Source organism: Dromaius novaehollandiae, chromosome 4 (assembly GCF_036370855.1).
Source record: "Dromaius novaehollandiae isolate bDroNov1 chromosome 4, bDroNov1.hap1, whole genome shotgun sequence".
Lineage (NCBI taxonomy): Eukaryota > Metazoa > Chordata > Aves > Casuariiformes > Dromaiidae > Dromaius > Dromaius novaehollandiae.
Window position 1 is genome coordinate 9,936,155 of NC_088101.1, and position 15,534 is coordinate 9,951,688.

Consider the following 15,534-nt stretch of genomic DNA (forward strand, 5'->3'; position numbering starts at 1 on the left):
ATACTCATGACAAAATTTGAGCAAAAAAAGGTTGTTCAATTTTGAAACCGAAAGAATGAATAGGGGCAAAACATTCTTAATGTCCATTTTTGAGGCACTGATTCATCTTTTGGCTTTCCTACTTTCCACATTTCTAGCGCGGCCAACCGATGGGAGCAAGATTTCACAGAACTGCCTTTTGGACTGTGGCAGCTGCAAAAGAGGAGGTAAATAAGAGAATCTGGGTGAGTTTGTTTGTTGTATGTGACTTGGGAAAATTCAAAGGTGTGAATGTGCTGTGCGAAAATCCACCCCACCAGCACATTCTTTGCTCTTCCTCCAGATGTCACTCTGGCACTGTACAATCAGCCTGAACATTTTTCCTCTGTCCTGGCGGGAAGGAATTTGTTGCACTTGCCAGCTCAATCAGATGCCTCTTCATTGACTTTCTAATTAACAAAGAACTGGTACTGTGACTTGGGTTCTTATCGCAGCAGTGCCATTTCTTGCAGACCCCTATCACTATAACTCAGATGAGTGCTGATGTTCCTTTGTTTGTTTGAATGTTTGATTCAGTATTTGATCCCGTTCTTCTTAAATGCCTGGCAAAACACGTCCTGATTTTCATTAATGGGGGATTGGGCTCTTCGTAAGCTCTTTGTGAGCAAAGAAAGGGGAGGCGCCCCGGAACTGCTTTTCCCACTGTTGGAATCTGCTGCTGTGGGAGAACTTGGCTTGCTCCAAGTTTTTCAAAAGAGCCAAGTCAGTGCACAGGAATGAAATCTGTCATCAGTCTCTCCTTACTTGAGAAAATACATTTGGGGATGTTAGTTGAAGGTATTGCATGTCTTCCTTTTCATAAAGCTTACACTTGAGAGACTTTTTCATGACTGTGTCAGTGTATACCTACATTTCTCTTTACCTGTATATAAGTACATTCATATTTTCTTTGGGGTAGTGGGGGAGGCAGGTATATATCAGAATATTGTGTTCATGAGTATGCTTTAATGCAAAGCTTGTGAATAAAATATAGCCACTGGTTTACGGGCACAGATAACTGTGTATTTATTCATGTGCATAAAGCGGTTTTGGTGCTGTATATACATGCAAAGAAGACTTGCAAATGGTCATGTTTTTGTGTGGAGTACGTACACGATGACTGTTACATCAGGAAATAAAGTTATTTAAAGCCCCTTGTTATCTAGAACAGACAAATCCTGTCACATCCCTTCTTGGAAGTAGCCAGAGCATCTGTGAAATCAACTACTTGATGTTGATATGTGGTGGAGTTACATATAAGGACATAAGGTTCATAGCCTTGTGGAAGTCGAGAGTCTTTAGAAGGGTGGGAAAGAAATAACAGGAATCCCGGGGGCACCCCCAACCAACCAGTTCCCCTCATGGGAGAGCATTTGGGATGTGAGTACCTTGTGTCTGTGACCTTAATACTAAGAATGCTTGATTTCAAGGCGTTCTTCCCTTGAGATGCATCTTTCTTCCCTGCACTGAATCTGTTCGCGTTTTTGGTGAAGTTCTCTATGGTTTCCTGTACCAAGCTTCTCACTGTAGAACCTGAGCAGCTTCCAGGAGTGCCCGAAACAGAACGCCTGACATCTGTCGTGGGGGTTCAGGCTCTCTTTTCCTCTCCCCGTGGAGAGATGCATGTGCAATGTGTGCAATGAAGTGACTTGTTTTGGTAGGGCTCCTCTTTTTTTTTTTTGGCGTTTTTGTTTTCTGATTCAATCCCTTTGGCTTTCAGCTCCGGCTTCTGAATCTCAGCATCTGTCAGTGGTGCGATAAATTCTCTTTGGTGATAAGAGAACAGCTGCCAATAGCAAGAGCAAGGATGGCATTTGGGCTTTTTCCTGCCGTGTGAGAGCTTACAGTCAGCAAAAAATGCACTGTGTTCACAATGGAAGAAGGCACCTCTTCTACCCAGCCTACTATTTTTTTTCCAATTTAGCTGCATCTTTTCCATCTGTATTAAGCAGACGCACATGAACAATTGTGCAGCATGATAGAGTCCTGAACCTAAAGGGCTGGAATTAATTGACAAATGGCTTTTTTTCTCGGTAGGTTCTGAAGTTGAGAGTGGTGAGGAGTGGGGACAAGACATGAATTTTCTTTTTTTTTTTTTTGAGAAATGGGGGGAATTTTTAGGGAAAGGAAGAAGCTGTTTGGAAAGCTGCTTAGTCATGTGGGATGGTATTTCCTAGCACAACAACCTGCTCCCAGTGAAATCAGTGGGGGAAAAAAAGAACTTTCTGTGGAATCTTGAATTTTGGGAGCATGTTCTTTTCATATTTAAAGGTCTCTCTAAGCCCAGCTTGCTTATAAAACGTTATCATAGCTGGAATTCATGCCACCACAGAAAGCATTTCCAGACAAACTGTTTTGACTACAGAGGCTTTGTTTCTCTAGTCACTGTGAATTCATTTGAGTTATTTACGATGAGGGGGAAACTCCAGGACTTGCGGACAGCTTTGGTTGATACGGTAATTCCACTTCTGGACAACCTCGGGGTTTCTGACTTTTCTAAAATAAGAACGAGATCGTTCCTGTGACAATCACAGTTGCCCCTCACTTGGCCAAAGCCTGAGAGCAAATTTCTGTAGAGGGGGACCATGTTACTAAGACATGGTTACCAGGGCAAAACAGCCTTTCTGTAAAATAGTCCTTCAGTTGTGGTTTTCACAGCTGTGACTTCTATAGTGGCTTCTCAGTAGAGCATGAGGGAGGAGAGGCTGGACTTTCAAAGATGTTCAATCACATTTTGAGCTGTGTAGATGCTCAGAATGATTTCTTGGTGTCAGTGGAGATCAGGTGCCTATTCCATCACTTTTGTTATAAATCCATGCTGTTGCTTAAGGACCTATGTTGGTATTTGAATGTCTTTGTAAATGTGATAGGAGATACTCCTTGTTGGATTCTGTACAGGATTTGTCTGCCTAAATCTACTCGGCCTTCTTTAGAATCCCTTCCAAACATTTCATGTGCTCTTAAACTTGATCTGTGAACTGCTGCTGTAATCCCAAACAAGGCCTGGGTATTTGGCTTTTGAGACCATCTGATGCCCCTTCCTTTGTATTCGGCAATTTTTACCTCCCCCCTCAGAAGAGAAGCACCTTTGGGCTGTCCACGGGGACTTGTTCATTTTGTTCTGTCTCTCTCACATGGAACATACCAGGAGGTGATTCTGTTAGGCAATGGTAATAAGATACGGGTGGCAACCTCCGAAAGGAAAGGAACGCCGTGTTTTTTGCGGTTGTCTCTTGCTAGAAGCTGTCATGTTAATGCATTAACACACACCACCGTTTTGCTCTTCATGACTGCTATTGCTCTCTACTGATTTAAGGTATATTTTTGAGTTAAGAGATTTGTGAATCCAAGAACTGCACGGCTGTTGAGTGGTAATAACCATTAATAAAGATGAGAACCACAATGTTTTTGTATCCCCCAGGATCGTTGAGCATAAGGTACTCATCTGTGGTTTTTTGCAGTTCTGCCTAAGGGGTTTTAGCCTAAATCTAGTATCTCTGTGGATCTGAAAATCCCTAGAGAGGTGACTTTTGATCTAGATGAGGTTTGGACTTTATGACTGGTTCTTATAAAGTAGCCTTTCCCTAATTCCAAAACGCAGTTTCTCCAGCTCTTACTGTGAGGGAACTTTGAATCTGAATCAAACTGCGTAGCTGGGCTAATGTTCAAGCAGTTCCTGTAATTACTCAAAGAAAGGCATTTGCAGTTTTTGCTTATGAACTGTTGCTGAAAAATGGGACATGGCTATTTGCAACTTTCTCCAGCATTTGTAGTGATTTGCATTTTTTTTTAACAGCAGTTGTATGAAGCAGTGTGGAGAGTACTGTAGGTAAGGCAGTATTAGAAATTCAAGGTCAAAGGAGGGATAGGGCTACAGAAGAAAAAATCTGTCATTTCAGAGCCAAAGAAGTTAAGCTGATCATTCAGTGCATTACTTTTGTCTTGTTTTTTCCTCATCTGCCAAGCTCAGCATATGCAAATCATGTTTTTTCCTGAATGTGTTGCTAAATGCCAAGATCTCTGCTAAGCAGCAGTGGTATAGTTTGAGAATTTGAGATATCGAATTAAAGGTTTGCCTCGCCTCCAAAAATGCTTTGGGACAGAATGGTCTGGGAAACAGGGAGGGAACAATTGTCTCATTCTGCTAGCTGCATACTGGATATTGTTGCCTGTCTGCCAAGACTGGGGTTTTCCCATTGCTAGTTAATTTGTACTCTGAGATTGTAGGTTTTCCTCAGTTATCTTGATTACTAAAAGTTGAATCCCATGAATTTGATCTTCTAAGAGATATATAGCTAATCTTCTCTCTGTCATCCTCATTGTCTGCCTGGCTTTTTAAAGGCATTGAGACCTTTAAGTGCAAACGTGTATGGGAGAGACAGTGCACTGGGAAATTCTGGGCAGTCGGTGAAGAATGAAATATAGTATGAGTAGCAAAATCCTGAAATTGTTTTTAATATTTTATTTCTCCATGTGTTTTATTTGTGTAGCTGTTACGTGAATAAATGCTACGTTCCCATCTCCATGCAAGGCCAGGAGCCTTAGAATATTTCTTTTCAGCGATTACTTGGACTAAGAGTTCTCTGCAGGGGAGAGACAGGAAGAGATTGGTATCTTGCTTTCCTGCGTAGTTTCCTTTTTTATCAGTGTTTAATTATTTCATCAATTGCATCTAGATATTGAAAGTAAAGTGTTGATTTTTTTTTATTATCAGCTATTAAGCAAGTCCCGTACAAGATCTTCTCCCAGTCCTATAAGCATTTGTTTGATTTTTTTCTCTGTTGCTCTCCCACTGCATCTTCCTTGCCATATCCTTTAGATCACAAGCCATGCTTCGTATCTTATCTCGTCTGTCATACAAGCCTCATTAGCGTATCATACAGGGGACTGCAATTGGGCCAACCTTGAGAATCCTGTTGTGCTTTTGCTCCTTTTTCTATAATCTCAGGCTAAAGATAATACGGTCTCTGCTTTTGATACCATACTTAGGTAAAATGGGGTGGAGATTTAACTCCCTATTTGCATCCCACGCACTAAGTCACAGCACACTATTGCATCACCACAATTTTATGAAGGAGCTGAAATTCTGTTACTGTTGCCCAAAGCCCATCTTTATTCTGTTTCTGAGTGACTGGCAGATTGAAAGCTCTTTGCTTGACGACAGCCATATCATTAGAGCACCATTTGAAGTGTGCCTCTTCTATTTTTGACGTCTTTTGATTCTCATAGACGTGCTGAATGGTACGAGTGAATTATGAAAGCTTACAGCTGACGCACTGATCTGTGCTGCTAGGTAGGGTTTTGGATTGGTAGCTGGAGGGAAGAGTGGATGTTATGGAATGATGGAAAGTGAGCAGAGTTCAACAGCTCTCGCTTGCTTGTCCTACAGCCACGTATCATGGAGAAGAAGAATTGGGTTTGGCTATTATGGGCATTTCTGGCAAGATAGGATATTTTCTGTCTGTCTGTCTCTCTCACACACGCGCACAAACACACTGCAGCCTCAGAAGGAGTTAAACAGGCACAGATGCTTGCTCCTGACTGGAGCTGGAAGTTTGAAGGGCAGCTGAATTTGCTAATGTTTGTGCTTTGATACAGAGTGTGAGAAATGTTGATGAGGCATGAGGCAGAACAGCTTGCTCTATTGCTGCTGTATGGACTTTGCAGTGCTGACAGTAGTTAAAAAAAATGGCATTTGTACATAAGCTTAGTTAATATATAGAACTTGGAAGACAGCTAGGAGCAGCTACGGGCAATGGCCATGGTCTCTGTCTGTCTGTCTCTTTTTAATAGAGTTGCTTCCCTGCCCAGAACTGCACTTTAATTTTCAATCACTTTATTATCACTAGGAAAGGCTGACGTTTTGGGAACATGTGTACAGTATGAATATGACAGTATCCATGCTTTGTCGTACAAGGGGGTGTGCAATGAGCTCATGGTTATTTTTGTGGATGTTAGCAATGGGGACATTTTTGTGTAAAGTATAAAAATGCTGTGTTCTTTTTGCTGGAGCGGTAGTCCATAGCATGGCTCAGCTGAGATCTTTTAAAATCAAAGGTCCACTGGAAGGGCTGTGCTCTCTTGGGTCCCCAGGAGATATTTGGGTGCATTCCCCCTTGAACTTCCTTGAGAAAACCTCTGCTGATACAGGGAAAATATTTTAACAGCCGTTTTTGTTGTTCTGTCCATGCTGTGCTTGGCCTTTCCACTGTGTGTTGTGGAGGGAAAACAGATTTCCAACACCAACACAATGCTATTAGAAATACGGCTACATGTGACATGGCAAAGACCGAACAAAGTGTTTTTACCTGCTCTGATCTGAGGACCCACCATCCTCCTTGTACTCTTGCAGTCTAGTCCGCCTTCACTCTCCTACTGCTGAGCTGCTTTCTCGTATCCAGAAGCTGTGCTAGCGGTCCAGCGAGTGACTCCTCTCGGTTCCTTCGCAGACCTCGCTGGCCATGCTGCTAGAATAGGGAAAGGCCTGACTACAACACTGCCCACAGCTGTGAACTGCTGTGATGTTTCTCAGCACATGGAGAAAATTGTGGCTTCCAGCTGGAGTGAGAAGGAGTTGTTGTAGAATGCGCAACAAATAACTTGCACTCTGTTGAAAAACTAATAGTCTATGACCGGCTCCCCGTGGTAGTGATTGGTTTCCTTTCTTCCAACTTGTGTTGTCAGAAATAAGAGCAAGATGCACTAAGAGAGCAGATATGGAAAGCAGCTTGTTGTGTTGTGCTCTGTGGGCTGCCTAGGCCAGCTTTTTATGTATTTTGAGTTCATTTATGGAATTCATTCCATTCCATTTGCGTTCTCCTCGATTCAGCAGGAAGATGCTGAGTGGTCAAAGCAGCCATATCTTTAATTGGGAAGACATAATTCCTAGTTATGTTAAGTCCTGGGAGAACAGGTGACTTCTGAACATCCATTTCTCTGTATCCAAGTCGTCTTAACTTTCTATGAGTGATTTTCAGGTAATTTTCTGAACTAATGGCTGCAGACACTGTTGCTCTTTCTAAGGTCAGACGGGATGGTGAACTGGTGAACTTGCATTAGTGAGCAGCCGTTTCCCCTGGTAATCCCACGGACTTCACTGTGTGTGTGTGTTTAAGAGAGAGTTCTCCCATGAAGACTGGGATCCTTGCTATGGAGTACTTAAGTCTGTCCTTAAACAATGGTGACGGGTGATTTGTGATTTTTTTAGTCTTATAGTATTCTTCTTTGTGTTCTCCAAGTTGAGATATGCACCAGCTCTCAGAAGTGGATGCAAAAGACCTGTGGAATCAATGGAAGAGTGTTTGTGTTTCTCTCTCCATCACATTTCTGAAAACAAAACAAACAAAAAAAAAAGAGCCACAGCCTCATTATTATTTCACGATAACTTGTGACATGAGCAGATCAAGCAATTATCACCTTTTTGAATGTCAGTCTCTGACTGGCAGTGGGAAGAGACCAAGCGTGGCTATGTGTGAGCGCAAATTTCCGGGCATGCTATGCAAGGGCACTGGTGAGTTTCTTTCAGGCTGTTGGAATGCTTTTTTTTTTTTCTTTCTTTCTTTTTTTTTTTTTTTGGTGGACTAGTAAATTATTAGGATGTAGGCTTGTCAAGCAGGCCTGCCAGGTTTTCGGCAGTCATCCCAAGTGGACTGCCTGAAAAAGGGCTGGCACTGCATCACATGGAATGACCGATGATGTGTCATATATTTTTAATGGGCAAAATGTTTTAATAAACATTCTGCCTCCTAAAACACTGGATTTTAAAATAGGTTTTAGCCTTGAGCCATGTAGCTACCCAGCTGTGAATTTTATAAGGCAACAATCTCCACATCATTAGATGTTATGACTGATACTCCAGCTACTGCAATAGTAACTATTTTCACACATTAAAAAGTTTCAAATAACAATGAAAGAAAGTATGGCTCTACTTGGAAGGTTTTCTCAGCACAAAATTAAAACAATTTAATAAAATCAGGAAGACAGGCATTTATTGTCTTCTCGTGAACCACAAGTTTCTATTTATTCATCGCAAGCTGATTTTTGTGCCTGGCCGCTTTAATCATGTAGCCTGGTAATTTTAAAAAGCAAAATTATTGTTATATCTGTGTGACTCTTGCATCTTCAGCCGATCCAAATTCAGCTGAAATGTTGCATGATGAGGCAGAGCAGACACCACCTTGATCTTTGTAGCTGTATTGGTTCAAAGGAAAAGCTTGGGATTTTTTTCTGGGTTACAACAGTTAACTTGTTTTATGCAGAGGCATGTGGGACCAAACCTAGAGTAGAAAGATCATCTAGCGGCCCCTCTTTGGGCAGCCAAAGTCCCTCCTCTACCCTCCTCTTTCTGCTGTTTGTTGGGGGGAACAAAGCAAAGGTATTTTCTTTTTTCTTTTTTTTTCCGCAAGAAAAATAATTATTTAAATTCATAACTAGGGCATTTATTTAACTTACTAAAAATCACCTTTTTCCAAACAAGAGGCATTCAGTTACCGTTTCAATACTCATTCAAAAATTGTGCAAAAAGTGATTCTTTTAATAGTTTATAATTTTCTTAAAGCGCTAAAACAAGGCTACAGGCTTTCTGTCCTTTTTATATAGAACAGAAAGAGAGACACCAACTTGGCTTGGCGAATCTGACCAGATACAATTTCAGAGGAGCGTTAATCTTTTACAGGGTGCATAATTTCATGCGACATCAGTGCTGTCAACTAACTAATCAACCGTATGTATAGTTATATTTAACAATATGATTGTATAGTTGCATAATGTCAAGTTTTTCTTTTAATGTTGATAAAAGGTACTTGCATTTCCAGCAGGAAAGGGTTTCAGGATGAAAGCTTCCATTACTGGTCATGTGGTGATTTTTTTTTTCTTTTAACCAGCAGTTAGGTATTCCAGATAGATTTTCTCTTCAGATCGGATATGTCTCAGTTTTTGTTGACTAGCTGGAGAGTGAAAAGAGTTCTTATTTTCAGAAGTGCAAGTGTTTGCTCTGTGAGTATCAGTGCACTTACAGAACAGCAACTTAGCTGTCAGGAAGACCCATAGTACTCCATCTTTCCTTTTATGAACAGGCAAAGTTCTCATGAAGCACTAGATTCTCTCTGAGGGGTTCAAATACACAGCCCCTGTATAGCAGCTTTGGGGGAGGAGGCCCCAGAGGGAGCACAGTTGCCACTCGCTATTGTCAGGTAAATAGCAGTTGCTCAATATGATCAGGCTAATGTGAAGAAACTGACCTCTAGGTCAGTGTCTCAAAGAGAAAAATCCTAAAAGAAACAAAACCCAAAGAGCCTTGAACAGAAGTTTGAAAATTTCTTGCTGTGGTCCACCATTTCTCATCTTTCTTGCATTTAGGTGGATGCTGGACTTCCTTTCCAAGATTAATGTTTGCTTCATAGATTTGGCATTTTCTATTGCGATGATGACCAGAGGTCATAGAAATTGGGGATCTTGAGTGCTGGTTGCTCTAAAGGCAAATGGCAAACAACATGGTGTTTCTGTTCCACAGAGCTTTGAGTCTAAAAGACCATCCCCAACAAGAACAGAAGAACAGATAGGGTGGAAGGCACGAGCGACAAAGTGACTGAATGAGCTCCCTGCTCGGGAAAGAACTGTGCAGGCTTTAGTTCTGCCAAAGGTCTTGTGCTGCCTTTTGCAAAGGAGTGAAAATGACTTTGCCTTACACTGTGGTACAGTGGAAGATTGTTTGCAGTGCTGTGTCCAGGCTTGCCTGGTGTTTTCCAGTTCTTTACAGGTAATTGTAATTTCCTGTATTTCAGAGCTGGTGTCTGCACATCTACAGATGTATCATGTACATGTATCATGTACAGGTGCATCATGTTCTCTAAAGCTCTCGCAGGGCCTGCAAAGCCTCTCACCGAGGCTGTGCAGCCTCATCACATTAATTCATGAAAGTGCTTAGCACTTTATAGGACTGCATCTGGTGCTGACTGGTATAAAGCCTTCCTGCAGGTCCTCTCTTACGATCCCTATTTCTTGCCCCGTATCACTGCTCTCCCCTTTCCTCATGTGATGTCTGTAAGTAGCAGCTAGCTATCTGGCAAATAAATCTGATTCCTTTTAGATGGAAACATGAGTCAGGTACGTTGCTGCTTGTTTTTGCTTTGATGGCTGTGTCTATTAGACAGTGATTTCTAGCACATAACTCTGGCTGCTGTCACCCATCATAAACTCCATTCCCAGGGGCCTGACAAAGTTGTGTAGTACCTCAGAGCGACGTGGCCTTTCTGCGGCAGGAGGGTATTCCTGCCTCTGCCGTCTTGCCTCTCTCAGTTCCCCCAGAGCTTGGGCCTGGAGAGCTGCCCACTTTAGTCTGGCATCACATCGAGGGCTACTGCGGTTGGCGTGAGAGTGAAGGAACCCATGGCCGGGCAGCGAGTGGGCAGCGTCTGGAGGAAAGGCTGTGCTTTCATTTCTGCTACGTTATCGCCGGAGCCCGCTCGAGGGTGTAGGTGGAGAGAGATGGGGCACCGCACCGGGTGAGACAGACAGCGACCTCCTCCTGGGTCTCTCAGTGTGGTCAGACATCCTCATGAGTTGAGGAAAGCCCTTTGATTTGAAGACAAGGGCAAAGAGACCTCATGGTTTGGTAAGTATTCATAAGAGACTGTCTTTTCTTCCCCAGCACATAAAGTAGGGATGGGTGAATTAACTCCTTCCCTGGAGGAAGAAGAGCTGTGCAAGTGCCTCCCTTATCTTCTGTTTTACGACACATGAGTACCTGAATTCAGGGTGGAACCAGGGTGGCATATGCTTCCTTGTGTGCTGTTTTGATACCAAGAAGGGAGCACTGCAAGCCATAGCACAGTATCTGCACAGCCTGCGCATGGATTCAGTTAAGTCTTGAAAGACTTTGTGGGTTATGACATTCCCCTAAATGTGCTGAGCTTTCTTTAACCTTTCATAAAACATTGTGATCTTTATGGACTGTATCATATTGTGCAGTAATGTGCTTTATTGTCCACAGAATAAGCTTTTCTTAAAGATAATTGGAAAGCTGGAAATGGCTGCTATCGGCTGATTTTTTTTTTAATACATTATTTCTGAAATGGGCCTGGTGTAATAATGACCCTATCTGTTCAAGATTTAAGATTTGTCTTGGCAGAGAAAATTGATCCATTTCACCTTTGTCTAATGGAAATTTTTATCTGGGATTATCTGTTTATGTAAATGAATGTTCCTCTGAAAAGAGAACTTGAGGGGGCTGTAAATCTCAGTGACACTTTAGTTTCATGGGGGGAAAATTGGAAAGGATTCTAGTATTTATCTGCCTGAAATTGGTTATAAAAACAAAATTATCTTCATGTACCTGCTGCATCTGATGTTTCCTGGAATTTCATTACCTTTTTGAATAATGCAGTGTTACACTGTATACAGGATTCTCTGTGATTAGCCCCGAAATTGTTGGGGGGATGCTTCCTAGCATTATAATTATCAAGAAAAGGCAGCCTGTTTGGGGCAGTGGGATTCTGATTCTGTGTCCTAATGGGTACCAATTAGTACAACCACATTATTCATAGAGCTTCGTGTAGAGCATAGAAAATATACCACATTCCTTTTTTTTTTTCTCTCCCCGTAAGAGGGTTTTCTTTAAACCGAGGAGTGAATCTAATTATAGGGAAAAATGTCTTTGGCTAATCAGCTTTTGTTTACAGTGTGCAGACCAGGACTGTGAATGTAGCATTTAAAGTAATATTTTAAGTGTCATCCTTAAATTCAGTTTCACTGTTAAAAAGACAGACTAGATTTATTTGCTGAATTTCCTCTTGAGACGGAGCTGACACAGAACAGAGCAGGCCAGATCCTCACTGCAATAGCCATGCCGAAGCACAGAATTTAGTTTGTGTACACTGGCAGTGAACATGGTTGCCTAACACAGATGCTGTAAATACACCCCCTTTTCTGGGGCTTGGTGGGACTGACAAAGAATACAGAAATGAGTTGATTTTTAACTTATTGTTGAATTAAAAAAGAAGCTGTACAAGAAGATGCAAGTTTTTTGATCTGATTTTAAAATTAAACAAGATTAAACCCCCATGTATTTTCCCATTAAAGCAAAGCTACTTTATAGGTAAAAAGCTACTTTATCCTCGCCATTTTTGGCAAACCAACTGAGATTTCAATAGTATAATGACATGATACTGTCAATGGTACATGCCCGGAGGGAGCAGGAAAGCACATACTAGACATAAACACACATTTAGCATGTGAAACTCTCGTTGCTATCTCTTGCAATCAAATCTTGCTGCTTTTCTGGAGTGGAGAAAAAGCAGCTTCTATCTTTGAGCTGTGAAAGAGTTGGCACGTACTTCAGTGGGCACTTGAAGCCGTAGAATAGTGCCCCATATATCCAAATCTAAGTGGCTTAATTTTCAGATGTCATTGAGAGCTGCTGGTAACTCAGAACCTCTGAAAATCAAGCCACTTACCTAGGTACCCACATAAAAGGTAGGAGCTTAACCTCAGACGCTCACCAGGCAGCTCTTCCCTGGTTGATTTCCATGGGAGTTTGGCCAGTGACTTTAATGAAGTGGGGATTTCCCCTCTGCCATTAAAAATCTTGGCTGTAATTTATGCTGTAGTGAGGTGCAACATGACTTTTTCAACAGTCCAGCTTAGCACAGCAATTAAAACTTCGAGTAAAATCAACATTTATCCATGGCTTTCAGTCTGCAGTATCTGGCAGACTTCACTTGAATCTTTCATGTCTTAGTGTTGGTTTATTTTATGCCCACAGAACTTTGGGGCTGGCAGGTTTCCTCCTTGAGTTCTTTACATGTGTGAGTTTCTGCTTCATGTTTCAGGCAGTCTGCTGGAAATATAAATTATTACTGGCTCATTAAGTCTGAAATAAATCAAGTGGAAGATTACAAAACTCCATGGATTACAGTGCGCCTGACTCAAAGTAGAAGGGTACAAAATGGTCTGCATTTTTATTATGGAATAATAGTTTTGGGTCCAGCTGAAAAGGTATGGGAGATGTGTTTACTGAGTTGGATCACTGTAAATTAAATCTCACTAAGGATGCTCAAGATGGGCCTCTACAAGAGCGGAACTCTTCTGTTCCTGTGGACTAAGAAATGGTGAAGGAAAAGAAATACATTTATTATAAAGGAGTGTAATATGCGATAGCCGCTTGAACCTCGTAGCAGAGTAGAGAAGTGGTGCCCTGCCGTGAGAAGTATGTGTAGAGATCACTGCAAATTCAGCCTCCTCCAGAGTGAAGGAGGAGCAAGCGTGTAGCAAGGCACGACTGGTCCTAGAAAATACTTTGTCTAAAGGGAACTGCCAGGAGAACAAAATATGTGGCATAGCCTTATCTACTAAACTGGAAAGTGATTGGGTAGTCTGCCTAGCTCAACAGGTCTTACGAAAGCTGTTGTAGACCCCTATGGCTAGATGGGTCAAGACTGCCGTGGATCTTTTTCTCCTGAAATGAAACTCCCCACCGGGCTTGGTGCCTCTCAGCTGAAACACAGGGAGTAGAATTTGTCAAGAAAAGAGTCGCCTACGGCATCCCTAGTGCTCCTTCCCTGGCACTGAAGCGTTTGGGTACTTCAGTCCTGGCATTGCAGAAGAATCTTAGTAAGTTCAGAGGCCCTCATCTGCAGAATCTCTGTTCACACGTGTGACTACAAAGGCAAAGCATTTCAGGCTCATACAGGAGCTTTGCTCCACGTTCAAGACTTTACTTTGCTTTGTCTCTGTTTACATGTAAATGCATGTCTAGTTCTTTGCAGAACGGGAGCCATTGATAGACTCTGAATCCTTATTTGTTTTATTTAAAATTAATAATAATAATAATGAAAAATAATAAATAAATGCCTAGACAGAAGCCCTGGGTCTTGAGAATAGTTTGGTTGACAACTGTAACTACCCAGCATAAAATATTAACATAGAGATAATTTGAATCCTTGTTTCAGGAGGAGGAGTTTGCAAGTATGTAAGTGGGTGAATGTGTGTATACAGAAAATCTTTCTTTAAGCTTTCCTGTTTAGCCTGTTTCCCCCAGTTTTGGTTCGGTTTCAGTAGAGCTGAAGCAAAATAAAACCAGATCAGTGGTGAAGCAGGCTTTTTGCATTGTATGCATCTCACTATGTGCAGGCATCCTCGAATAAGAAAACAGAGATTAGGCATGGGGGAATGTGAAAAGACAGGTAGATATTTTGCAGCACAGATAAAACTGGAACTTGGTTTCTCTGTCCCATTCCACCAGATTATTCAGGCCTTGTAAGGTATACTCAGATTTGGCTAAACCTTATCAGTCCTCACAATGTAGAGAAAATGAGAACATTTTACGAAGTGTGGAAGCAAGTGTATTAAACACTGAAGTAAAAATGAAGGTCATGTGGTTAAAAACTTAACAGGATTTTTTTTCCTCCTGTTGTCCCACAATGAATGTATGTTAGTGTTTAAATGCTGCTTTTATGTTATGCTTCACGCGTGAGCCTGAACTGGAGAAATATTTTTTTGCCAGCGTAGAATAAACAGTATTGCAAATTCAGAATTTGGGTTTCCCTTCAATTGAATTTCATGTCCACCCGGCTTCGGTAGCAGGATACAGTAAAACTACATCTCTGTCTCTCTTCTCTGCAACCCCAAAGAGCTGTTACACACAATGAAGAAAGGAAGAAAAAAAAATGTGGACCATCTGTAGATGCAGATGGGGATTTGTGGATGGTGTACAAGTTGCAGTCACTGAGTAAGCAGAGATGCCCAAAATATGTCATCCAAATTGACCAATCAGGCTGGTAAGGGGAACATTAGCCTGTTTGGATGCACAGTCGTACAAGCCCACCCCAGCAACTGTGCAGCTCACGCAGGCAGTCAGACGCTCGATCAGGTCTTCTTTCCTGCTGCTGCTCAGCAGCCGGAAATCAGAGCCAGCTTTACCTGTTAGCTTAGCTGAAATGTCCTAAAATGAGCAAGCTTCATTCTGTTTTTGCAGACCATGCTACAAGAAATCTCTTCTTTTCCTTTTCTTTTCTTTTTTCTTTAAGGGGGTCACGCAAGATCTTTTGACATATTTGTATGCTCTGAAGCATAGTTTGAGTACCAAGTGTTGCAGTGATGCTACACTAATTGAATGGATTGCGTTGTGTTTGGCCAAGTGACAACTAGATCTGTTTCAATTACTTAGATTTCTTTCCCATTGTAAAAGAGAACAAAACCCCCACAACCCTGCATTTGTTGGGGAATTAAATTCTTAGGGGAAAGATAGTCCATTTCTGTTCTATTCTTGAGAAAAGATTGATTTGAATTGGAAGATGTAAGTGTTCGTCTACACCAGAATGGCTGAATGTTCTGACCTTATTAGATGTCAGTTAACCTTGTTTGACCTCACTTTAAAGAAAGCTCATCAAGCCCAGTCTGTTTTCCACAGAAGGTTTTGATTTCTGTCAGGATTGTTCCAGGTACATGTGGTCCTGCCTTGGGGAAGGGGAAGAGCCTCACGTGGTTCTGCAGTGCTGAGAAATGGTGTTTTTGGCAATG

At 41.7% G+C, this 15,534-nt stretch overlaps 1 long non-coding RNA gene across 1 annotated transcript in view; it reads left to right on the plus strand.

Annotated features, from left to right (window-relative positions):
• Positions 1-15,534, plus strand: part of LOC112985042 (uncharacterized) — a 35,891-nt gene that overhangs the window by 3,485 nt on the left and 16,872 nt on the right. Inside the window, exon 2 of the long non-coding RNA XR_003259653.2 lies at positions 138-206. This is a non-coding gene — a long non-coding RNA (uncharacterized LOC112985042). The remainder of the gene's footprint in view (positions 1-137; positions 207-15,534) is intronic.